Source organism: Loxodonta africana, chromosome 9, assembly GCF_030014295.1.
Source record: "Loxodonta africana isolate mLoxAfr1 chromosome 9, mLoxAfr1.hap2, whole genome shotgun sequence".
Lineage (NCBI taxonomy): Eukaryota > Metazoa > Chordata > Mammalia > Proboscidea > Elephantidae > Loxodonta > Loxodonta africana.
In genome coordinates, this window is record NC_087350.1 from 84976069 (window position 1) to 85002814 (window position 26746).

Sequence of the window (26746 nt, forward strand, 5' to 3'; positions counted from 1 at the left end):
CTATTTTCATGTGGTTTGCATCCACCGTTCTACCTCCATTCTCATACCTTCCTAAATACACTCATCCTGAGTTTCCATGGCTTTCAACTCCAGCGTAAAAAGTCATACGTTTCTAGGGTTTATTTCAGTTCACTATTAAGATTATTAATGCTAGGCTTGGAGGTGGGGTCAAGATGGAGGAATAGCCAGACGCTTCCTGAGATCCCTCTTAAAACAAAGACCCCAAAACACAAGTGAAATGATTATCTTTATGACAAGCTAGGAGTGATGAACATCAAAGGCAAGGTTAGAAAATGGACACAGTGGCAGGGGGAGGGAAAGATGGTTCGGAAGTGGAGAGGAATTGTCAGACCTGAATCTCTGGGATCCCTCAGGCACCATTACCAGGAGCGGCAAGGTGGGCTGGTAGTAGCATTCTGGCTGGCCAGCTGCCCTTTCCTCAGGGAGAAGCAGCCAGAGCACAGGCCACTCACACCTCGGGAACCAGAGAAGAATGGCAATCTCTGCAAAAGCTGAGTACTCACATATATTTTACCACACCCCCATACCCCCAAGCTGGCTTCAGAGGCTGTTGATTTCCCTGGGCCTGAGATAAGCCCTGTTCAGCGCCCTGAGCCATCCTCCCAGCCTTGGCATAGGAATAAATTCACAACTGGAGGAAAAGATAACTTGCCAGCTCCACTAACCCAGGGAGCTTAGGACAGAAGCGACTCCTGCCCAGGTATAAATGGTCCATGGACGTTGAATACCTTTCCTGTGTAGGCCTAGTTCAGAATAGGCCCTTGCTGACAGACTGCAACCATTTCAGCTGTGCGGTGAAGGGGCGAGTGTTTGACATTTGACACCACTTTGACTATTAAACAGAGTCCTCACCTACCCACATCAGGGGCCCAAGGACTGGTGGCTCCGCTCAGGTCACATAGCCACCTGCGACAGGGGTCCCAGGATAAGTGATACCTCCCGGTACTTACAACCAAAAGCACTGGATGCCCATGGTCCATCTGCAGACCCCATCCATGTTTACACTCTAGAGAACAGGGACACACTTTCCTCTCAAATACTTGGGGGACGGTTCTCAGCCCCCTCGCTTGTTGAGAACATGACCCCTGCTGCAACCAGATACCGGTACCTACACCAATCATCCCTACCCCCCTAAGATTGTAAGGACAGAGCCTGTACTCTACACTTGATGATGAGCTACCTGGACAACTGAGGTGAATTCATACAAGAAAAGTGAATGGACTTCCAGACTGATATACCTGATAACAGCTCTAGCCATCTGGTGACGGGATGTGAGAGCTTCAAAGACAAAAATAATCAAGCTAGCTAACTCAAGCAACCCGTTTGAGCATATCAAAACAAAACAAAGCAATAAGCTAGGATACAGTAAGCAAACATAAAATAAACTAATGCAATAACTTATAGATGGCTTGGAGACAACAATCAATATCAAGTCACATAAAGAAACAGACAATAATTGCCTCAACAAGCTCTCAAAACAAAGAAGCAAGGGATCTTCTGGATGAAAGTGCAATCCTGGAACTACCGGATGCAGAGTTCAAAATATTAATATATAGAACTCTTGAAGACATCAGGAATGAGATTAGAAGGAGATCAGGCAATATGCAGAACAAGCCAAGGAACACACAGATTAAGCAGCTGAAGAAATTAAAAAAGTTATTCAAGAACATAATGAAAAATTTAATAAGCTGTAAGCATCCACAGAAAGACAGCAATGAGAAATTCAGAATATTAGTAATAATATTACAGAACTAGACAACTCAATACAAAGTCAGAGGAGTAGAACTGAGCAAGTAGAAGGCAGAACTGGTGAGCTTGAAGATAAAGCACTTGGCACCCATATATTTGAAGAAAAATCATATAAAAGAATTAAAAAAAATGAAGAAGCCTTAAGAATCATGTGAGACTCTATCAAGAGAAATAACCTACAAGTGATTGGAGTACCAGAACAGGGAGGGATAACATAAAATACAGAGAAAATTGTTGAAGATTTGCTGGCAGAAAACTTCCCTGATATTGTGAAAGATGAGAAGATATCTATCCAAGATGCTTATCGAAATCCACGTAAAGTAGATTTTAAAAGAAAGTCACCAAGACATATCACAATCGAACTTGCCAAAACCAAATTAAGAGCAGCTAGTTTTTTTAGTTTTTAGGGATAAATGAAAACTCACCTACAAAGGAGAGTCAGTAAGAATAAGCTTGGACTACTTGGCAGAAACCATGCATGCAAGAAGGCAATGGGATGACTTATATAAAGCACTGAAGGAAAAAAATTGCCAGCCAAGACTCATATATCTAGCAAAACTGTCTCTCAAATATGAAGGTGAAATCAGGACATTTCCAGATAAACAGAAGTTTAGAGAATTCATAAAAACCAAAACAAAATTAAAAGAAATACTAAAGGGAGTTCTTTGGTTAAAAGATCAGTAATATCAAGTATCAACCCAAGACCAGAACACTAGACAGAGCAATCAGATAACGCAGACAGCAAAATCACAAAAACAAATCAAAATAAAAAAACGCTAAAACAGGGAAACAGGGAAACAGCGATGTTATTCTGTAAAAGGAGACAACATTAAAACAAGAGGGACTAAAAAATGTAGTCATAGATTTTTCATATGAAGAGGAATACAAGGCGATATAAAGAAATAAAAGTTAGGTTTGAACTTAGAAAAACAGGGGTAAATATTAAGGTAACCACAAAGGAGACTAACAATCCTACTCATCAAAATAAAATACAAGAAAAAAGTAGAGACTCAGAAGATACAAAATCAACAATGAATAAGAGGAAAAGACAACATATAAAGATAAACTACTCAGCACAAAAAATTAAGTGGGAAAAAGAAACTTTCAACAACACACAAAAAAAGACATCAAAATGACAGCACTAAACTCATACCTGTCTATAATTACACTGAATCTAAATGGACTAAATGCACCAATAAACAGACAGAGAGTGGCCGAATGGATAAAAAAAACACGATCCGTCTATATGCTGCCTACAAGAGACATACCTTAGACTTAGAGACACAAACTAAAACTCAAAGCTAGCTCACTCAAGCGACCCAATTGGGATGGGAAAAAAATGTATCGAGCAAACCACAATCAAAAAAGAGCAGGAGTGGCTGTATTAACTTCCGACAAAATAGACTTTAAAGTTAAATCTACCACAAAGTACAAGGACAGACACTACATAATGATTAAAGGGACAATATACCAGGAGGATACAACCATATTAAATATTTATGCACCCAATGACAGGGCTGCAAGACACATAAAAACAAACTCTGACAGCACTGAAAAGTGAGATAGACACCTCCACAATTATAGGAGGAGACTTCAACACACCACTTTGGGTAAAGGACAGGACATCCAGAAAGAAGCTCAATAAATACACGGAAGATCTAAATGGTACAATCAACCAATTTGACCTCACAGACATATACAGAATGCTCCACCCAACAGTAGCCAAGTATACTTTCTTTTCTAGTGCACATGGAACATTCTCTAGAATAGACCACATATTAGGTCACAAAGCAAGCCTTAGCAGAATCCAAAACACTGAAATATTATAAAGCATCTCCTCTAACCATGAGGCCATAAAAGTAGAAGTCAACAACAGAGGAAGCAGAGAAAAGAAATCAAACACTTGGAAACTGAACAATATCTGGCTCAAAACCAACTGGGTTATAGAAGACACTAAGGATGGCATACAGGAATTCCTGTAATCTAATGAGAACGAAAACACTTCCTATCAGAACTTTTGGGACACAACTAAAGCAGTGCTCAGAGGTCAATTTATATCAATAAACGCACACATACAAAAAGAAGGGCCCAAATCAAAGAACTATCCCTACAACCTGAACAAATAGAGAGCAGCAAAAGAAACCCGCAGGTACCAGAAGAAAGCAAAAAATGAAAACTAGAGCAAAATTAAATGAAATAGAAAACAGAAAAACAATTGAAAGAGTTAACAAGACCAAAAGCTGGTTTTTTGAAAAAACCAACAAAATTGATAAATCATTGGCCAAATTGACAAAAGAAAAACAGGAGAGGAAGTAACCTGAATAAGAAATGAAATGAATGATATTAAAACAGACCCAACTGAAATTAAAAGAATCATATGAGAGTATTACAAAAAACTGTACTCTAACAAATTTGAAAACCTAAAAGAAATTGATGAATTTCTAGAAACATACTACCTACCCAAACTAACACAAACAGAGGTAAAACAACTAAATAGACCCATAACAAAGGAAGAGATTGAAAAGGTAATCAAAAAAACTCCCAACAAAAAAAAAAAAGCCCCGGTCCAGACAGCTTCACTGCAGAGTTCTACCAAACTATCAGAGAACAGTTAACACCACTACTACTAAAGGTATTTCAGAGCAAAGAAAAGGATGGAACACTCCCAAACTCATTCTATGAAGCCAGTATATCCCTGATACCAAAACCAAAGACACCACAAAAGAAGAAAATTACAAACCTATATCCCTCATGAGCTTAGATGCAAAAATCCTCAACAAAATTCTAGCCAATAGAATTCAACAACACATGAAAAAAATAATTCACCATGACCAAGTGGGACTCATACCAGGTATGCAGGGATAGTTCAACATAAGAAAAACAATTAATGGAATCCATCATATAAATAAAAGACAAGAACCACATGATTTTATCAATTGATGCAGAAAAGGCATTTGACAAAGTTCAACACCCATTCATGATAAAAACTCTCAGCAAAATAGGAATAGAAGGAAAACTCCTCAACACAATAAAGGGCATTTGTACAAAGCCAACAGCCAACATCATCCTAAATGGAGAGAGTTTGAAAGCATCACGTTTGAGATAGGGAACCAGACAAGGATGCTCTTTATCACCACTCTAATTCAACACTGTGCTGGAGGTCCTAGCCAGAGCAATTAGGCTAGATAAAGAAATAAAGGGCATCTAGACTGGTAAGGAAGAAGTAAAAATATCTCTATTTGCAGATGACATGATCTTATACACAGAAAACCCTAAAGAAACAAATAGAAGAGCTCAGCAGAGAATCAGGATACAAGATAAACATACAAAAATCAATTGGATTACTCTACATCAACAAAAAGAACATCGAGGAGGAGATCACCAAATCAATATCATTTACAATAGTACCCAAGGAGATAAAATACTTAGGAAGAAATCTTATCAGAGATGTAAAAGATATATACAAAGAAAACAAGACACTACTGCAAGAAACCAAAAGAGACCTACGTTAAGTGGAAAAACATACTTGGTCGTGGATAGGAAGGCTTAACAATGTAAAAATGTCTATTCTACAAAAAGCCATCTATAGATTTAATGCAATTCCGATCCAAATTCCAACGACATTTTTTAATGAGATGGAGAAACAAATCACCCACTTCATATGGAAGGGAAAGAGGCCCCAGTTAAGTAAAGCATTACTAAAAAAGAAGAACAAAGTGGGAGGCTTCACTCTACCTGATTTTAGAACCTATTACACTGCCATAGTAGTCAAAACAGCCTGGTACTGGTAAAACAATAGATACACAGACCAAAAGAACAGAACTGGGAATCCAGATATAAATCCACCCACATATGAGCAGCTGATATTTGACAAAAGCCCAAAGTCAATTAAATGGGGAAAAGACAGTCTCTTTAACAAATGGTGCTGGCACATCTGGATATCCATCTGCAAAAAAATGAAACGAGACCCATACCTCACACTGTGCACAAAAACTAACTCAAGATGGATCAAAGACCTAAATATAAAATCTAAAATGATAAAGATCATGGAAGAAAAAATAGGGACAACGTTAGAAGCCCTAATACATGGCATAAACAGTATATAAAACATTACTAACAACGCAGAAGAAAAACTAGATAACTAGGAGCTCCTAAAAATCAAACACCTATGCTCACCCAAAGACTTCACCAAAAGAGTAGAAAGATTATTTATAGACTGGGAAGAAGTTTTTAGCTATGACACTTCTGATCAGCGCCTGATCTCTAAAATCTACACGAAATTGCAAAAACTCAACTACAAAAAGACAAATAACCCAACTAAAAAACGGGCAAAGGATATGAACAGACACTTCACTAAAGAAGGCATTCAGGTAGCTAACATATATGAGGAAATGCTCACGATCATTAGCCATTAAAAAAAAAAAAGAGAAATCCAAATCAAAACTACAATGAGATTCTATCTCACTCCAACAAGGCTGTTATTAATCCAAAACACACAAAATAATAAATGTTGGAGATGTTGTGGAGAGACTGGAACACTTATACACTGCTGGTGGGAATGTAAAATAGTACAAGCACTTTGGAAATCGATTTGGCACTTCCTCAAAAAACTAGAAATAGAATTACCATACCAAATACCCAGTGCCGTCGAGTCAATTCCGACTCACAGCGATCCTATAGGACAGAGTAGAACTGCCCCAGAGAGTTTCCAAGGAGTGCCCAACAGATTCGAACTGCCCACCCTTTGGTTAGCAGCCGTAGCGCTTAACCACTACACCACCAGGGTTTCCAGAACTACCATAGGATCCAGCAATCCCACTCCTTGGAATATATCCTAGAGAATTACGAGCCTTTACATGAACAGAGAGATGCACACCCATGTTCACTGCAGCACTGTTTACAACAGCAAAAAGTTGGAAGCAACCAAGGTGCCCATCAACAGATGAATGGATAAATAAATTATGGTACATTCACACAATGGAATACTACGCATCGATAAAGAACAATGATGCATCCGTGAAACATTTCATAACATGGAGGAATCTGGAAGGCATTATGCTGAGTGAAATTCGTCAGTTGCAAAAGGACAAATATTGTATAAGACTACTATTATAAGAACTTGAGAAATGGTTTAAACAGAGAAGAAAATATTCTTTGATGGTTACAAGAGGAGGGAGGGAGGGAGGGTGGGAGAGGGGTATTCACTAATTAGATAGTAGATAAGAACTACCTCAGGTGACGGGACAGACAACACACAATACAGCGGAGGTCAGCACAGCTAAACTAAAAGCAAAGAAGTTCCCTGAATAAACTGAACGCTTCAAAGACCAGCATAGCAGAGGCGGGGATTTGGAGACCATGGTTTCAGGGGACATCTAAGTCAATTGGCATAATAAAATCTATTAAGAAAACATTCTGCATCCCACTTTGGAGAGTGGCTTCTGGAGTCTTAAACACAAGCAAGCGGCCATCTAAGACGCATCAATGGATCTCAAACCACCTGGAGCAAAGGAGAATGAAGAACACCAAAGATACAAGGTAATAACGAGCCCAATGGACAGAAAGGACCGCATAAACCAGAGACTGCATTGGACCCAGACCAGAAGAGCTAGATGGTGCCTGGCTACAACCAATGACTACTCTGACAGGGAGCGCAATGGAGAGCCTCTGAGGGAGCAGGAGAGCAGTGGGATGCACACCTCAAATTCTTGTAAACAGACCAGATTTAATGGTCTGACTGAGAGTAGAAGGACCCCAGAAGTTATAGTACCCAGACCTTCTGTTAGCCCAAGACAGGAGCCATTGCCAAAGCCAACTCTTCAGAAAGGGATTGGACTGGGCTATGGGATAGAAAATGATGCCGGTAAAGAACGAGCTTCTTGGATGAAGTAGACACATGAGACTATGTTGGCTTCTCCTGTCTGGAGGGGAGATGAGAGAGCAGAGGGGGTCAGAAGCTGGCCAAATGGACAGGAAAATAGAGAGTTGAGGGAAGGAGTGTGCTGTCCCATTAGGGTCAGAGCAATTAGGAGTATATAGCAAGGTGTGTATAAATTTTTGTATGAGAGACCAACTTGATTTGTAAACTTTCACTTAAAGTACAAAAAAAAAAAAAAAAAAGTAAGATTAGCTAGGTTTCATTTTTTTTCCATTTCAAGAGAAATTAATTGGTCCCACACCAAAACTGATGGTTGTGTATCTAAACATCATACTGCTTATAAGCAACTTTTTGTCGAAAGTGAGGTTCCAAGGATGCCTACGTATGTATAAACGACCCTGAGGTCAGAACCATTCAGGCAGCAAAATCACCATGGTATGTCAACTCGGCTCTTTCACAAAGCAGAGAGCTAGAATATTAGTTCTTTGCTTTATTTGATGTGGCTACATCTGGACTAACTAAATATCTCTAAATTCTCCCCAGGCTCAGGTCACCTATTTGATCCTCCTAGCTATTCATAAAAGTTATTTTAAAAGAATAAAACTCTTAAATGTGACACTTGTAATTTAAAGAAGCACAAACCAATTGCCCATTTTGGGAGAAAATGAAATAATAAAAACAAAATATTGGTGCTGAAGGTGGATGGTGGAGGAAGAAATGGTTTTATAACAATATAATCAAAGCCACTAACACATTTTTCTTGATTACTAATTATATGGAAGGTGCAGCGCAAGCTACAAAGATGAGTGAGACTCTGCCTTCTATATGAGAAGGCTTTGCCATCACGGAGTAACTTGCAAAAGTCTAAAAAAACAAAGTCTACTGCAGTTAAAATTTTAAATTATCAGTCTGTTTTCACTAGTTCTTCTGTCCCATTCTGAGACAGCTGACAAGAATGTTCCACATATACTGTTAGATTTTTTTAAAAGCTGTAACAGTTATTTTTAAATAAGTTTCATTCTGAGTAAGCCCAGCACCTTTCTATGCCTCAGTTTTTCAAACAGTAAAATAAGGCTGGCCGATGGTCTCAAAAGTCCGACTTAAGTGAAAAATTCTGATTCATTCATTCATTTGACAAATATTTTCAGTCTAATAAGCATAAGGAACTCTTTTATGCACTGGGGATACTGCAGTGCCCAGAACTGTCAAAACCCCTGTCCTCAAGGTGCTTCCATTCTAGTGGAGGGAGACAGACTCTGAACAACTACATACACAAACAGAACGTCAGACGGTGATCAGCTCTGTGGTTGAGCCGGGGTGAGGGTGGTAGGGCGTGCGGGGGCTGTGCGGAGTGTAGGGCGATCAGGGAAGAACTTATTAACATGGTGCTTGAGCACAGCCTTGGAGGAAGGGATGGAACAAGCTGTGTGTCATCTAGGGGAGTGGTAAGAACAGCTGCAAAGGCCCTGACGTAGGGGCACATTAGTTAGGTCTGAGGAAGGGCAAGGACACCATAACAGGGTGAGTAAGGGCAGAAAATGAGGAGAGGCGTGGGGGAGCGGCAGAGGCCAGACCCCGTGGGGGCTTTGAAGGCTACCATAGGCTTTGGATAAAAAAAAAAACAAATAAAACATTAAACTAGTTGCCACTGACTCGATTTCACCTCATGGTGGCCCCATGAGTCGCAGAGTAGGACTGTGCTCCACTCGGTTTTCACGGCTGTGACCTTCTGGAAGCAGATCACCAGGTCGTTCTCCTGAAGCACCTTTGGTTGGGTTTAAAATGGCAACCTTTCAGTTAGTAGTCGAGCGCTTGTTTGTGCCACCCAGGAACTCCTGGGGGTTCTGAATAAAGACAAACTAAAGGTATTTGCCTACCTCTATACCTGGCTTAAATGATAGATTTCCAATGTCAGAAAATGTTAAAGTTTGATACAAAATTAACTCATTATATGAAAATATTAGATTCATTTAAAAAGTGCCTACTTCCTGAAATCTAACCCTTCTATTTCCCTGACCTTCATTATTAAGTAACACTAGAATTTTCAGTACGTATCATAAAAATGTTCATGACTCACTTGGCAGACGTGTACCACTGCTGAAAGCCCAGTGAGGATCTGGGGGCTAGGGCTAGGCTGCAGCAAAGTGCAACTGAGCCACCCTTGATCTTTAAGCTCCCCCAACTCTAGGCTCACTGGTCAAGACTGAGCTCAAAGTCACCGGCTATTCCTGAAAGACAAAAACTCACCTGACACATCCTTCAAGTTCATTTTAAACTAACAGCAGCGCGAAAATTCAAAAACACAGAAATATAGTGCTCATTTTTTTGGTGTCACTGTGGGCTAACATAAGCAGAGTTTCATAAAGTCTTGGTGAACTTCATAATTTACAATACCGAGGTCAGCTGAGAAAAGAAGTCACTGTGGGGTCAAAAAACATTTTTCTAGAAAGTAAAGAAAGAAGCAAGGCCAGGCACCCCTCAGAACCAGGCATCCTGAGCAGTCCTCCAGTCCTGACCTCGTCTTCCCTCATTACGGTCAGTCCTCAACCCTTTGGGTCCCTTGCCCTGCGGCATCCCAGGCTCACCAGTTGGGCTTCAAAAATGACACCCGCAGAGACCGCAAAGAAGTCCTACTTCATCTAAGTCTTGGGAGGAAGGTGAATGAGGAGAGGGCAGGTACACGCATTTTTAAGAAGTGTTACAGAGCAGCTCTGCTTGCCGTCCCTTCTTGAACAACAACAACAAAAAAAAACAAAGCTGCATTATTTCCTCAAGCTCTCACTTTGTAGATCTGTGGTAATGAACCTGTAGCTAGCTCAAACGTCAGGAATTAGACAGAAGGGATGTTACAAACAAAGGCCAGATGCATGGCTGCAAGAGGTCTTATAGTGCACCATTTATGAATTCACCAAGTTTTTAGGGCCATCGACTCCCACCCACCTCACAGACTTGATCTCGCCGGGCCTCAGAGCTGCTTGGATTCAGAGTGACTCATGCTAATAAAGTTCCCAGAAGCTTGACAAAGAAGCCCACATATTTACTGATTTTTCTTAAGAAATGGAGCAGCCAGGAGGACCGAATGCTCCTGTTTTCTGACCAGCACGTTCTTTTCCCAGAGCAGTGTATCAGGGTGTTTAGCAGCTAGATTTAGGGAGCCAGACTAAAGGCGTTGAGGGGAACTGACAAACTCGAGTCTGTTAGCCTCTAAAGCCCTGCTCTTAAGCAACTATGCTCTAGTCCCACCTCAGTGACCCACACAATAGTATGGCTTCTATATGCTACTGCCATTTCATTGGGTCAAAGATGTGACAAGTAGTATTGTAGCATTAGACTATGACACATCTGGTACCTGCGCCTCTCTGGATTATCTAAGAGAAAGGACTGACGTGGATTCACTTCATACATCTGACATTTATGTACCACGGGGATAAAGGGATAAAAGTTTCCATCCTCCTCCAGTTACTTACAGACTGGAAACGGAGAGTGGTCAGGAGAGAATTGCAATACCATGTAATCCGTGCTACAGCAGCAGTGGATGGAGTGTGATAGAGAAGCATCAAGGCAGGACACCTAAGCGAGCACAGGAAGGGTCAGGGAAGCCTCCAGAGACAAACCTTTCAGAATTACACAGGGAGGGAGTTAGTGAAAGACTGTTCTGGGAAGAGAAGCCAGCACATGGAAAGGCAAGAATTCTGACACTGTGGACTACTACTACAAGTAGTCTCATGTGGATGAAGCACAGGGTGCATGTTGGGGAGGGGTAAGAGGAGAGAAAAAGGGATGGGATAGGGTCTAGATCACTACAAAGCTCACTGACAGCTTTACATTTATCCTGAAGACAAGGAAGCGCCATTAAAGGATTCCAGTCTGGGACCTTCAGGGCCAGCTTTGATTCTCAGAGATCACTCTGGTAGTGGTGTGGAGGACTGACTGGAGGGAAGGAGGCTAGACTGATGTCAGGGAGGCAGGTGAGGGGCTTTTACAATATCAAGTAAGAAAAAGGGCAACGGCAAGGAGAAGGTACAGGAGGACAAAGATCCCTGGGGAGACTTAAGAAAAAATGGACTAGGTTTGGAAAAGTTAAATACTGCATAAGACAGGGGGTGGGTAAGGAAGAAACAGAGGTCTAGGATAGCCCCTAGGTTTCTCATTTGGGCAGAATGGCAGAGCCATTTGCTAAAATGGGAACCGGAACATCAGTTTTCAGACATGTTGAATTTGGGATGAAGATGTCCAGTGGACAGCCTGGAGCTTAGGATGTCTGAGCTGGGACAGAAGTTCAAAAGAACAGCAGCAGGCATTATGTCCCGAGTGCTATATCATTCTATAAGCATCATAGTCCAGAGAAATGTACTAAGTGTGTAGGGAGGTCTGTGGGGGCGGAGGTGGGTGCCAGGCACCTCACTCATGTTGTCTAATATGATGCCTCTGCAACTCTGTGACAAAGCCATCATCATCCCATTTTACAGGTGAGAAGACTGAGGATCAGAGGGTCTCAGGTTGGTAAGTGGACAAGTCAAGAGTCAAACCCAGGCCTCCTAATGCTAGAGCTGACTCTTTTGCACCAAGCTGCATAAGTGGTATCATTTTATAGTCACTCCATATACAAAGATCCAAATTAATCAAGTGGACTTAAAAAAAACAAATCTCACTTTAAAATAGTCTTCAAGCTCCAAGGTACACATAAGGACTAGGTGGTGGTGGTGGCTGTGTGCCATCAAGTCAATTCCGACTCATAGCAACCCTACAGGACAAGTAGAACTGTCCCATAGGGTTCCCAAGGCTGTAATCTTTACAGAAGCAGACTCGCCTTCCCAAGGCTGTAATCTTTACAGAAGCAGATTGTTCCTTCCCCTTACTCCCACCCTCCCTCTCCCCCTCCCCCACCCCTCGCAGAGCAGCTGGTGGCTTCTAACTGCTGACTTTTCAGTTAGCAACTGAGTGCTTACCCACTATGCCACCAGGGCCCATTGAAGACTAGATAGTCAGCTCCAATTTCACTAAAATATCCTGGATGTTGGGAAAATTTGAATGATAGGCAACTTTTAAAGGAAGGGTTGATGTGAATAATGTAGGCATCAACAGTACTTAAGATGTGATTGATTCTTGATCTGAGAAAATAAGGGTTTTATGAAATATAGCATCCTTAAAGCCAATCCTGAGGCTGGTCTTGATCCCACCATTAATACAGGGCTGTGCCTTCAGTTATGCCTGCCCTAGCATAGCTCTTGCACATAGCCAGCTGTTAGCAACGGTTTATTCACCTCTCCTCTTCTCAGCCAAAACTTGAAACCTGGTGATCATGTAGGAGGACACCTTCCCAGACTGACGCAGCTTCTCCATGAACTATGGTACAGCCTGTACCTTGCTTTGTAATTTTACAATAGCGTTCATAAAAAGGATGACGAGAATAACGAATAATTAAGTGCTCTATGCACGTCTGTTTTGAGCAATGGCCCAGACAAGTCACACTAACCAAATACGGGCTTGCCCAGAGTTTTCCTTAGGTCAAGAAAAGAGAATGAGAGAGAAAACACCAGCACTCATGCACAACCTTGCTGGTTCATCAGAAGGCGGATTAACTTTTGACAACAAAGACTAAAGCAGAACGTGTATGAGAGAAACAATGGCTTTGGAATGTGATACCGTTTTAGGAGTTCAATGGCATTAAGGAGTACTTACTTACCTCAAGGGCCTATTTTGTCTGCCAAAGACACATACTGCTTAGAAAGGTGGTTTCATGTCTTGCAGGTTCTTCACATCTAATTCCAAAGCCCTTTGGTTTCCAATCTACACTTAAGACCAGACTCTGCCACTACTTCCATAGATAAGATTCTATCTTCCTAAACTTCAGTTGCATGCTTTGTAGATTTAAGGCAACAATACCTGCACAACACTGCTCTGCCCAGCTCATGATGGCTGCTATGATAATTAAATGGGGTAATACAGGAGAGCACAGTGTACACTGGAAACTATACCTCTGAGCTACCTTCATGAGACTGGTATCAAATCTCATTAAGGGGACATGGTTGGCTCTAGATGCAGTCTATTTCTTTAACTGAGGATTTAAATATACATTTTAAAACACAATGAACATTTAAAAATACAGTCAAAATCACTCTTATTCAATAAAAGTGATCCAATACAGTTTGTTTTTGTTTTTTTTTTTTACTGGTCTTTTTCCTAAAAGAAAAAAAAAATCCTAAAATCAGAGAAGACTTACACGCTCCAGACATATATGTGAAAAATGAAAAAAAAAAAAAAAAGAAAAGATTATAAAGAAACGTATTTCTCAAAAAAAAAAAAGTCACCTATTTATATTGGCTCAAATTGAAGACTTTTTGTAGTCAGTTCTTTAAAATCTTTCTAATCTCATGCAGATGAGAGTAAATGTTCTAATTCCTAGATAATATGCACTTTTTTTTCTTTTAATGTGATGGATTTTTTAAAGAAATTTTGTTCAATGAACTTGATCAATTCACATTAATTTAGCATTTATTTCTTGAGCATCTTCCCATTAACCAAAGCTAAGTGCCATAGGACAAAGGAAGATAAGGAAAACATTCTTTGTTTATAGGAAGATTACAGTCTAACAAGGCTGAGATAGGCACACAAGTTACTGTAACGTGATAAGGCTCATAAGAAAGGTCAAAAGGAAGAGACACCTACAACTGAAGGAACTAAGAAAGATCTTACAGAGAGGTAAAATGAGAAAAGGATAGAGGGAAACAATTTAGTCTCTCAGGTAGAGGTAAACCTGAGCACAAGCAAAAAAAAGTAAAGCAGCAGGATAACCAGGAAGTGCTCATTCAGCAATTCAGTTTGGCTGACGTGAAGGTTGTTGTTGGTAGCTGCCACTGAGTTGGCCCTTGGCTCACGGGGATCCCGGGGATCCCGTGCACAGCAGATCAAAACTATGCTTGGTTCTGCGCCATCCCCATGATCGGTTGCAGATCACACCATTGTGATCCACTGGGTTTTCAATGGCTGATTTTCAAAGTAGATCCCCAGGCTTTTCTTCGCAGTCTGTCTTCGTCTGGAATCTCCGCTGAAACCTGTTCAGCATTGCAGCAATGCATAAACCTCCACCGACGGCCAGGTGGTGGCTGTGCATGACAAGCACTGGCTGGGAATCGACGCCAGGTCACACAAACAGAGAGGGCGAGAGTTCTACCGCCGAACCACCACCGCCCCATGACTGGAGGGTACAAGAGTTTAAAGATTTTTGCTACAGCAGACAGCATGTGCTTGTTACTAAAAAGACACAACAAAGAATAGTTCTTAGCTAATTCATACAGTTGAAAATGAAGATACCAACTCCTGGCAGAGGGGGAAAAAAGTGGAGTGGAGAAAAGGTATATATGAAACAAGATGGACCAAATGTTCATAATTGTTGAAGCTGGAAGTATATATTCCTCCACTTCTTCATATGTTTGAAATTTTCCATTAAAAATAGCTAAAAAAGAAATGAAGGCTGATTGATCTAGGGAGCTAGTCAGCTGATAGCTTCTCAGGTGACAGTGTTAATTAATTCCTTGAAGAACTTTCTAACCCCTGGGTCAACCGGAGGGAGAGAGAAGGGTAATAGGTCGGAACAGGCTCCACAGGGGAAACAGGCTCAGCACAATGTGGCTAAAACTCCGTGGGCATGCTGTTATCAGCTCCCCTGTGCCTCACACTCTTCACTTGTCTCTCAAGTAACAGGGCTCAGGTACTGGCAAGTTGGTGGTAAACTGGTCAAAGGCAAATGATGGCAACTCTGTCCTTAATGATGTTGTTGTTAGGTCCCATCGAGCTGGTTTTGACTCATGGCGATCCTATGCACAACAGAACAAAACATTGCCCAGTCCTGCGCCACTGTGTCAATCCATCTCATTGAAGGTCTTCCTCTCTTCTGCTGATTCTCTACTTTACCAAGCATGATGTCCTTCTCCAGGGACTGGTCTCTCCCGATAACACGTCCAAAGTACGTGACTCGAGTCTCGCCATCCTCATTTCTAAGGAGCATTTTGGCTGTACTTCCTCCAAGACAGATTTGTTTGTTCTTCTGGCAGTTCATGGTACATTCTTCGCCAATACCATAATTCAAAGACATCAATTCTTCTTAGGTCTTCCTTATTCATTGCCCAGCTTTCACACGCATATGAGGCAATTGAAAATACCATGGCTTGGGTCAGGCACACCTTAGTGCTCAAGGTGACATATTTGCATTTAACACTTTAAAGAGGTCTTTTGCAGCAGATTTGCCCAGTGTAATGCATCCTTTGATTTTCTGAGTGCTGCTTCCATGGGCTTTGACTGTGGATCCAAGTAAAACGAAATCCTTGACAATTTTAATCTTTTCTCCATTTATCATCATTTTTTTTTTTTTTTTTTTGGTCCAGTGGTCAAGGATTTTTGCTTCTTTATGTAGAGGTGTAATCCATACTGAAGGCTGTAGTTTTGGATCTTCATCAGTAAATGCTTCAAATTCTCTTCACTTTCCACAAGCAAGGTTGTGTCATCTGCATATCGCAGGTTGTTAATGAGTCTTCCTCCAATTCTGATGCCACGTTCTTTTTCATATAGTCCGGCTTCTCAGATTATTTGCTCAGCAAGCAGACTGAATAAGTACAATCCTGATGCACACCTTTCCTGATTTAAACCCCGTAGATTTAAAATCTTGCTCTGGTTGAACAACTGCTTCTTGGTCTATGTACAGGTTCCCCATAAGTACAGTTAAGGATTCTGAAATTCCTAATCTTCGTAATGCTGTCCATAGTTTGTTATGATCCGCACAGTTGAGTGCCTTTGCAGAGTCAATAAAACACAGGTAAACATCTTTCTGATATTCTCTGCTTTTAGCCAAGATCCATCTGACATCAGCAATGATATTGCTTGCTCAACATCCTTTCCTGAATCTGGCTTGCATTTCTGGCAGTTCCCTATCAATGTACAGCTGCAACCATTTTTGAATGCTCTTCAGCAAAATTCTACTTGTGTGTAACGTTAATGACAAAAGAAAACCAAACTCGCTGCCATCGAGTCAATTCCAACTCATAGCGACCCTGTTAACGATACTGTTTGATAATTTCCACATTCCGTTGGATCACCTTTCGTTGGAATGGGCACAGATATAAATCTCTTTCAAGTTGGCTGGCTAGGTAGCTGTCTTCCAAATTTCTTAGCACAGATGAGTGGGTACTTCCAGCATTGCATCCATTTGTTGAAACATTTTATTGGTATTCCATCAATTCCTAGAGACCTGTTTTTTACCAATGCATCCTTAATTACATGTAAATATCTCTTTAATGTATTATGTGTAAAAAATAACTGCAGGGGTTATTTTTGGTCAGATCAAATGTAACATTTGTTCATGGTAGAAAATACTGATAAAAAATGAAGAAAATTTAAAAGTTAACTGTATCCTACCACCAAGGGAAAATCACTCAATGTTTCAGCATACAGGTAAGCCCACTTTTTGAAAGTTCTCTTTACGCCACTTGGCTTTTACTAAAGACCTACGTTAGTAACTGTTTTTGGTAATTGAAAGAAATTCGAAGAGGATTTTCACTTTTACAAATAAAGGCATAAAGCAGAAACAGCGTTCAGCATTTGTTTTGCAGGGAGCCATTGAAGAGGCAGCATGTACCCTGAGCAGTAAGAGTGGCATTGCCAAGCTCCTTCCCTGGGAACTGCACTCAGCATCTCAGCGTCAAGTGGCCCATAGCTTGAAATGTGTCTGGGAGCATCTGTGCTTTATCTCAATTTATTTTGAGTATTTCTGCTTTTACTATATGTCAATGTTATTTCAGGCTTTGTATGTTATTCAGTAGGTTATTTTTTGGGTTTGGGAATGCTTAAAAAGTTTTCCCTTATAAATTAATGGTAATTCTATCTGGGCATATCAAAACAAAAGAAAGCAAGAAGCTAGGACACAGTAAGCAGACATAAAATAAGTTAATACAGTAACTCATATTTGGCTTAGAGACAACAGTCAATATCAAATCCCATAATGAAACAGATCACGGTTGCTTCAACAAGCTCCCCAAACAAAGAATCTTCCAGATAAAGATATACTCCTGGAATTACCAGAGGTAGAATACAAAAGATTAATGTACATAACTCTCTAAGAGATCAGGAAGCAGATCAGGCAAAATGCAGAATAAGCCAAGGAACACACAGATAAAGTATTCAAGGAAATTAAGAAGGTTATTCAAGACCATAATAACAAATTTAATAGGCTGCAAGAATCCATAGAGAGACAGCAATCAGAAAGTTAGAAAATTAACAATAAAATTTCAGAATTAGACAACTGAACAGGAAGTCAGACTACAGAATTGAGGAAATGGAAGTCATAATTAGTGACACTGAAGATAAAACACTTGGTACCAATATATCAGAAGAAAAATCAGATAAAAGAATTAAATAATAATAATAATAATGAAGAAACCCTAAGAATTACATGGGACTCTATTAAGAGAAATAACCTGTGAGTGATTCAAGTACCAGAACTGGGAGAGGGAACAGAAAATAGACAGAATTGTTGAAGATTTGTTGGCAGAAAACTTCCATGACATCGTGAATGATGAGAAGATACCTATCCAAGATGCTCTTCAAAACTCACATAAGGTAGAACCCAAAAGAAAGTCACCAAGACATATTATAATCAAACTTGCCAAAACCAAAGATAAAGAGAGAATTTTAAGAGGCTCTAGGGATAAATGAAAAGTCACCTACAAAGGAGAGTCAATAAGAATAAGCTCAGACTATTTGGCAGAAACCATGCAGGCAAGAAGGCAATGGGATGACATATATAAAGCACTGAAAGAAAAAAATTGCCAGCCAAGAATCATATATCCAGCAAAACTGTCTCTCAAATATGAAGGTGAACTTAAGATATTTCCAGAAAAACAGAAGTTTAGGGAACTTGCAAAAACCAAACCAAAGGTACAAGAAATACTATAAGGGAGTTCTCTGGTTAGAAAATCAGTAACATCAGATAACCACCAAGACTAGAACACAGGACAGAACAACCAGATATCAACCCAGATAGGGAAATCACAAAAATAAATCAAGATAAAAAAAGGTCAAAACAGGAAAACAGCGATGTCTTTACATAAAAGATGACAACATGAAATCAATAAAGTAGGACTAAAAAATGTAGTCACAGATCTTTCATATGGAGAGGAAGTCAAGGCAGTACAAATATATATATACACACACACATGCTTTCTCCTCATAAAAACAGATCATAGGGAAATACTCACATGTAACATGTATTTTAATTTTAAAACAGTACTTTATGACATATCATGAAACAGTGTTTTACAGTACCAGCTTACGGGCTGCATAATAGTCCACTAAAAAACAATTTGATCTGGTACTTCTAACCTTCCTCAGAGCTTAGGACAAACATTAATAGTGTTGAACAAAATGTTTTGACTCGAGAGGGCTCTGTTTCTCAACATTATTTCAAGTTAATATATACTGATGGAGTGCCTAAAGGGTGCAAATGGTTAATGTGCTCGGCTGCTGACTGAAAGGGTGGAGGTTTCAGTTCACTGAGAAGCACCTTGGAAGAAAGACCTGGCAATCTACATATGAAAAATCAGCCATTGAAAACCCTAAGGAGCACAGTTCTACTCTGACATATATAGGGTTGCCAAGAGTCAGAATCCACTCGATGATGGCAACTGGTTGGAGTATCATATACACTAGTTCAGAACTGTGCCAGGAAAATTTGTTTTATTGGGGCAGAATTTGTTTTACTGGGGCGGGGTGGGGGAGGCACAACATTCTTAGTAAGAAATCAACTCTATCTTCCTTTCAAAAGTGTAGGTTGTTTGTCGGTTTTTACTCTTTGGTTTTCTTTGTTCTTAAATTGTAAAAGCAACACATGAATGCCGCAGGACATGAAGACATATAGTATTACAAAAAATAACAGGTAAAGGTTCCCTGCCTTCCTTCCACTGGCAAGAGGTGGCTGCTATTAACCTTTTGGGATGTCTGACTTCCAAACATTTATAAGGGTATTCTAGCACTCATAGACTGTGTCACCACACATGCACACAACATATATATATATATATAAACAAATATGCATATACACATATGTATCCCTGGTAGTGCAGTGGTTAAAGCACTTAGCTGCTAACCAAAAGATCAGTGGTGAGAATCTACCAGCTGCTCCATGGGAGAAAGATATGGCAGTCCGTTTCCATAAAGATTTATAGCCTTGGAAACCCTATGGGGCAGTTCCACTCTGTCCTATAGGGTTGCTATGAATCAGAATCAACTTGATGGCAGTGGCCTAGGTTTCCTTTTTTCTCTACTTACACGTGTGTATAATATACACACGTATTGTGATGATTTTTCTCCCTTTAAAAAAGAAAAAAAAAATTCCTTTATCCCTGTCCTTAGAATCAGGACAGCTGTTAGAAACATTACGGGTTTTTGCATAAAAACATCCAAAATTCACACAGGGGATTAAATTGCAGGTCCAGCATAATGTCTGAGGTGGCTGCAGAAAGGGAGCTGAGAATAAAGACTCCCACTCACCCTCCATGTCTGTGTCCTCAAAACCTGAACATACCTGGCCTTCCTTTAAGCAACTGACTATGGGTCCTTCTGCAATTGATTCCAAATCCTTTGAAGTTGCTTCTAGCTGTATCGCTCTTGGATACACAGTTCCTGGGGTTCATGCATAAAATCCTTAAGAATTTACTTTACTATGAAACTACTTCCTTGAAGCTCCTGTTCTGATATTCTAGGACGAAAAAAAAAACAAAAAACCAAACCCACTGCTGATGAGTCGAGTCCAACTCATAGCAACCCTACTGGACAGAGGAGAACTCCCCTCCCCCCCAGAGTTTCCAAGGTGCACCTGGTGGATTAATCGCTATGCCACCAGGGTTTCTATTCTAGGACAGGGGTATGCAAACTACTGCCTAATGCCTGGTTTTATGGATAAAGTTTTACTGGGACAAAGTCAGGTCTGTCATTTGCATATTGTTTGCTTTCTTGCTGCAACGGCATATCCAAGTAGTTGCAACACAGACTGTGTGGCCTGCAAACCCTAAAATATTTACTATCTGGCCCTTTATATAAAAAAGTCTGCTGACCCATGTTTCAGGGCACAGCGAAAATAGGCCACTTTCTCCCTATCAAAGCCCTGGTGGCCTAGTGGTTAAAAGCTCGGCTGCTAACCAAAAAGGTCTACAGTTTGAATCCACTAGCCGCTCCTCGGAAACCCTATTGGGGCAGTTCGACTCTGTCATATACGGTCTCTGTGAGTTGGTATTGACAGCAACGGGTCCGTTTTTTTTTTTTTTTTTCAAATAACACACCCTTAGCTTCCTAGTGCTGCTACAACACAGGTGCCACCAAACCAAAAAAAAAAAAAAAAAACCCAGTGCCGTCAAGTCGATTCTGACTCAGGTGCCACATGTGGGTGGATTTAAAGTTTAGGGGCTGGAAGTCCAAATTCAGGGTATGGGATACAGGGGAAGGCTCTGTGTCGGCTCTGGGGGAAGAACCTTGTCTTTTTCAGCTTCTGCAATCCCGACATTCCTTGGTTCTTAGGAAATCTCCACATGGCATCTATCCTAGTCCCATTTGTGCCTGCTTGTCTCTGTGTCTAATCTGCTTTTTTTATAACTCAGAAGTGTTAGGTTTAGGACACACCCTACATGGATAGGACCTCATTAATGTAACAAAGAAACCCCTATTCCTAAATGGGATTACATCTACAGGTGTAGGGGTTAGGATTCCAACACATATTCTGAGGTGACAAAATTTAATTCATAACACACCCCATATCCAGTGTCTTCATTCAAGCTTGAGTCCTTTTCCCATTAAAACACAAACAAACAAAAAACACCTTGTCTCTGACAGCAGTGATGTTGTGCTGGCAAATATTTAACAACTTGCTCTCAGGGGAGAAAAAGCCTTCATTTGTAGCATTTGCCGATTTCCATGGTATAAATACTTCCATAATGGCTTACTTCAAGCTAAAAAATGTGATGCCGCTGAATGTGGAGCTAGGAAGAGATGCACACAAATGCCTGTGTGAATGAGCTCCACCAAACCACTGGCTCCTTGGGACATCGACAACAAACAGCCCATCCCCTCACTTTAAAGACAGGACACTAAGGCCCAGAGAGAGAAAGTATCTTGCTCAAGGCTATCCCAGACACTGGAACCAGGCCAGGGTTCATTTCCCAGTACAGAGTCCAGCTGCCTCACAGGGGTTACTTCCTCTATAAAAGGAGGACTGGGGGAAAGAAGACAAAGGAAGTTCTTTGCTGGGCACATGGTAAGCACCAAATAAATGTTGGTTTTTATCATTATCTTCACGGCTTGGGACTCTGGCTGTTTAAGTACATGCTTCTGAAGTACACTGCTGCTGGGGGTATTGTTGTACACACAGCACCATGTCTTATGTTCTCATGTGAACATTCTGACAGTGGACTGTCTCAATTAACCAAGTTATCCAAGCTTCTAGATTATGAGTTTCAGGGAGACAGGGGTTGCACCTCTTTGTACTAACTACTTTCCCCCGTGTCCTGCACAGACTGGGCACATGCTTTAAGTATGTGAAGAGCAAGCATGGCCTGGAACACAGCAGGTGCTTAGAAGTTAGGTCCCGTTCCCTTCTCCCATCTGTGGACTGAGCAACAACAGACACAGATGCTTGCAGTATTTCTAAAGCATCAGCCACAGCATCCAAGCTGCTCCATTACACTGTGAGACACTCTCTGGAGACACAAAAGGGAGAACAGAATTGGAGAATTTTTTTCCTTTGACATATTAAGAAAAAAAAAAAAAATCACCAGTCGCTGTCTAGTCAATTCTGACTCATGGCGACTCTATGCGTACAGAGTAGAACTGTGCTCCACAGGGTTTTCAAGACTGTGACCGTTTGGAGGCAGACTGCCAAGCCTTTCTTCCAAGGTACCTTTAGGTGGGTTCAAACCATCAACCTTTCGGTTAGTAGTTAAGCATTTAACCATCTGTGCCACTCAGGGACTTCTTGATGTATGTATATATACGTGGGGGGGGGGGAGACAGCGAGAGAGAGAGACGTGTAGATTATGTATCAGAATAGAACTATGTTTCATAGGGTTTTCAATGGCTGATTTTTCATAAGTAGATTGCCAGGCCTTTCTTCCGAGTTGCCTCTGAGTGGACTCGAACATCTAGCCTTTCAGTTAGCAGCTGAGTGCATTAACTGTTTGCACCACCCACAGGATCACTATGAGTCAGAATTGACTCTGATTTGGTTCTATGTATGCATGTAATTTCTATCTTGACCTTGCGCTAAGAGTATGAAGCTTTGGAAAGAATCTGGTGAGGGATCCCACCTACCACACACCACCAGGATGCTGGACATTGCTTCCTGCAAGGGGCTGATCAAGGGCCGCTGAAAACGGAAATTGAAAGAGCACTAAAAACGGGGAAACATATTCCAATAGACTCAAGGCTAACAACCACATAACCACACAGAAATGAACATGAGAAAAGGAAGGTGAAAGTGCATGCCTCCCTGTTCTTTCAGAAATCACGTCTTGACTACTTGGTAACTCTCACACAAACCCCTACACACTTGGCACAGTTTCCCTGCTGGCACTTCTCTGAACCCACTGGTTCTATCTGCCAACTCATTGTGGTAATCCAGCTACACAGACAAGTCAGTTCTGCAGGCGCAGAAACCACTAAGGCATGTGTAAGCCTTGCCTAGTTTTCAGGAGGCCAGAAGGACCCCAATCATCATTTATACAGGGACCCAGTACACAGTTTCCAAAGCAAGTTTGTTCTCAACAAAACAAAAAACAGTTACCATTGAGTTGATTCTGACTCATCAGTAACCCACATGTGTAAGAGTAGAACTGTGTCCCATAAAGTTTCTAATGGCTGATTTTTTAGAAGTAGATTGCCAGGCCTTTCTTCCAAGGCACACCTGGGTGGACTTGAACCTTCAATCTTTTGGTTAGCAGCTGATCACATTAACCATTTACACAGTCCAGAGACTCCTTGGTCTCAAATACCAGAGGTTAATAATGTCCATGGCATGCATCTTCATTCACAGGAAGGGTCACAAACAAGAAGTAGGCACAATGAATTAAGCCTCTGAATTATTTCCTATACCAGTAGTTCTTAAAGTGTGGTTCAGGGGACTTCTAGGGGTCTGCAAGATCAAAATCATTTTCATAATACTAAAAAGTTATTTGCCTTTACATTCTTACGTTTTCCAGAGCATACAGTGGAGTTTCTAGAGGCTACATGATGTGTGATCTTGCAAGTGGTAAGAATCCAGCTGACTTCTATTAAGTCTGACATTTAAGAGATTTACAAACAGGTTAAACAGTGCCATACTTACCAGAGTAAGTTGTTTTGGGAAATAGTGATTTTTCATAAAAATATCTTATGCTAACATATACAGGTCCATTATTGTTTTTTAAATAAATTATTAAACATAGTAACAATTCCTTGGTTTTATTTTTACTACGGTGATTATAAACAAACCGCCAAAACGCAACCCACTGCTGAGAAGATTCTACTATACTCATAGCGACCCTACAGGGCAGAGCAGAACTGCCCCACAGGGTGTCCAAGGCCGTAATCTTTATGGAAGTAGACTGCCACATCTCTCTCCCATGGAGGGAATGGTAGGTTTTGAAACACTGACCTTTGCGTTAGCAGCAAAGTGCTTAACCACTGTGCCGCCAGGGCTCCTTGTAACTCACATAAACAAAAGGTCACTAATTTTTAAAAGCGTAAAGCAGTACTGAGTCCAAAATGTTAGAGAACTACTGTTTTAGAGGTTGCTTCCTTGTCAGGAGGGTTACGTGGGTCTCTCCTCGCAAGAGCGGGAGGTGGGGAGAGGTGCCACTCCGATGTGCTGGCTGAATTGGGAAGGAGAGCCCCACCAGAGAGCGGCCCACACTCCCTTCCTGGATCCCTGAATCTATCAGACTAGGCTCTGCCCAACTCTTCCACCCAAAGGCGCCTTCCCCTTGTGCCCATTTCCCCTTACCCATTGGTGTGGATTACCCGATTTGCCCTCACGACCTGGGGGTGAGAACTCCCCCTGTACACCCTCAGGGTCAGGACACCCCAGCAGTCCCCACACCCTGGGGCGTGAGGACTCCCCAGCTGGCCCCACACTCTCGGGACCAGGACTCCCCGGGCGGCCCGCAACACCCGCGGAGTGAAGACTCCCCGGGCGGCCCGCGCATTCTCAGGGTGAAGGCTCCCGGAGCAGCCCGAGCACCCGCGGTGAGGACCCCCCCTGGCAGCGCGCACACTGTCAGTGAAGACTCCCCGGGGGCCCGCACAGCCTCGGGGTGAGGATTCCCCGGGCGGCCCGCACAGCCTTGGGGTGAAGACTCCCCGGGGGCCCGCACACCCTAGGGGTGAAGACTCCCCGGGCGGCCCGCACAGCCTCGCGGGGAGGACCCTCTGTGCGGCCCGCACAGGCTCGGGAAGGACTCGCTGGACTGCCCGTACACCCTCAGGGTGAGGACTCCCCTGGCAGCGCGCACACTGTCAGTGAAGACGCCCCGGACGGCCGGCACACCCTCGCGGGGAGGACTCTCTGTGCGGCCCGCACGGCCTCGGTGAGCACTCCCAGTGCGCCAGGCACACACTTGGGACGAGGGCTCCCTGTGCTGGCCGCACAGCCTCGGGGTGAGGACTCCCAGTGCGCCAGGCACACACCTGGGATGAGGGCTCCCTGTGCTGGCCGCACAGCCTCGGGGTGAGGACTCCCAGTGCGACAGGCACACCCTCGGGGCAAGGACTACCTGTGCGGGCCGCACAGCCTCGGCAAAGACCGGCAAGAGCCATTTCCAGTGCCCCATACTGTCTCCCGGCGCGGCGCCGGCCGAGGCAGCACGGAGAAGTCAGCCCCCAGGGGCCTGTCCTGCTTCCCTTCGCTCCCTCCCCAGACTCGTCCCCCTCCCCCCACCCTGGCCGCTCGGCGGTCTCAGTCCGGCTCGGGAAAGGTGCAGCGGGCGCGGTGGGCAAGGATCGCACCGACTAGTCTGCGGGGGCAGGCGGCCGTGCTCCCTCTCGGACATCTGTCTGACCGCGTTGGTACTCACAATGGATTGCACCGTGGTGCTCCCGCGACTGGCGAGCCCGGAGCAAGTTGCGAAGCCCGATCCCGTGCGCAGCGCGGTTCGGCCGCCGCCGTCGCCTCGACGCTCCTCCTCCTGCGCCTTCCAGGGCAGCCGGCCGGGGGCGGGGCGCGAGCAGGCCCCGCCCCTCCGTCGGAAGCAGCCGGGGCCTCTTGGCCGGCGGCCCCGCCCCCAGGCGGGCTGGAGAGGCGGCTTCCACCTCCGCGCGTGGTGGGACGGCCGAGGGCTCCGCGGCAGGAAGAGGAGGGGCGCCTCGCCGGGACAGGGCGGCTCTGCGTCCCAGAGCCTGGGATGAGGGTGACTTTCCGCTTTCTTTGGGCTTAGAGTTTAACTGTCCAGCTCGTTCTAGGAAGCGAGCCGAAAAGATGAAGTGCTGCCTGGCTTTTTTTGTTTGTTTTTGTGTTTTTAACGATTTGCCATAAGGGCAGCGGCCTGATTATTCGGCTGCCCCGGTAGGTGGGGTCATTTTGTCCCCCATCCACCCGCCGCTTTGATTTCTTGCACAAAGCGCGCCAAGCGGTACCGGCGACATGCTGACAGAGTAGGACTTCAGCATTCCCATGGCTTGCAAAGGCAAAGTTTCTGTGTGTAATTGTTATTTCTTTAACGCGTAACAACACTTTTTAATGCATTCTCTTCACTCGCTGAGAAATGACATTGAGTGGACTTTCTTCACAGAACCTGCTTTTGATAGTCAAGTTGGTTGGAGTTGCACCCTCTCAGGCAAACGTTCAGACATTTCAGTCCAAAGAAGTGATCAGATCTTTGTAGATGAAAGGTGGTGAGGTTTTCCTGGACAGATTTAGAAAGTTATTGTAGTTTTTTCTTTTTTAACCTTGAGTATCTGGATAAACAGCTTATGGGACGAATAACTAATAGCTATTACTAAGATCTTATTACTAAGATTGGAGCCCTGGTGGTGCAGTGGTTAAAAGCTCTGCTGCTAACTGAAAAAGATCGGCAGTTCAAATCCATC

At 42.6% G+C, this 26746-nt stretch overlaps 1 protein-coding gene across 1 annotated transcript in view; it reads right to left on the reverse strand.

The window, feature by feature from the left end:
- Window positions 1-25840, reverse strand: part of ACO1 (aconitase 1) — a 68928-nt gene extending 43088 nt beyond the window's left edge. The window contains exon 1 of the mRNA XM_064291812.1: window positions 25735-25840. The gene's annotated coding sequence lies outside the window, so the exon portion shown is untranslated. The remainder of the gene's footprint in view (window positions 1-25734) is intronic.
- Window positions 25841-26746: the final 906 nt, after the last annotated feature.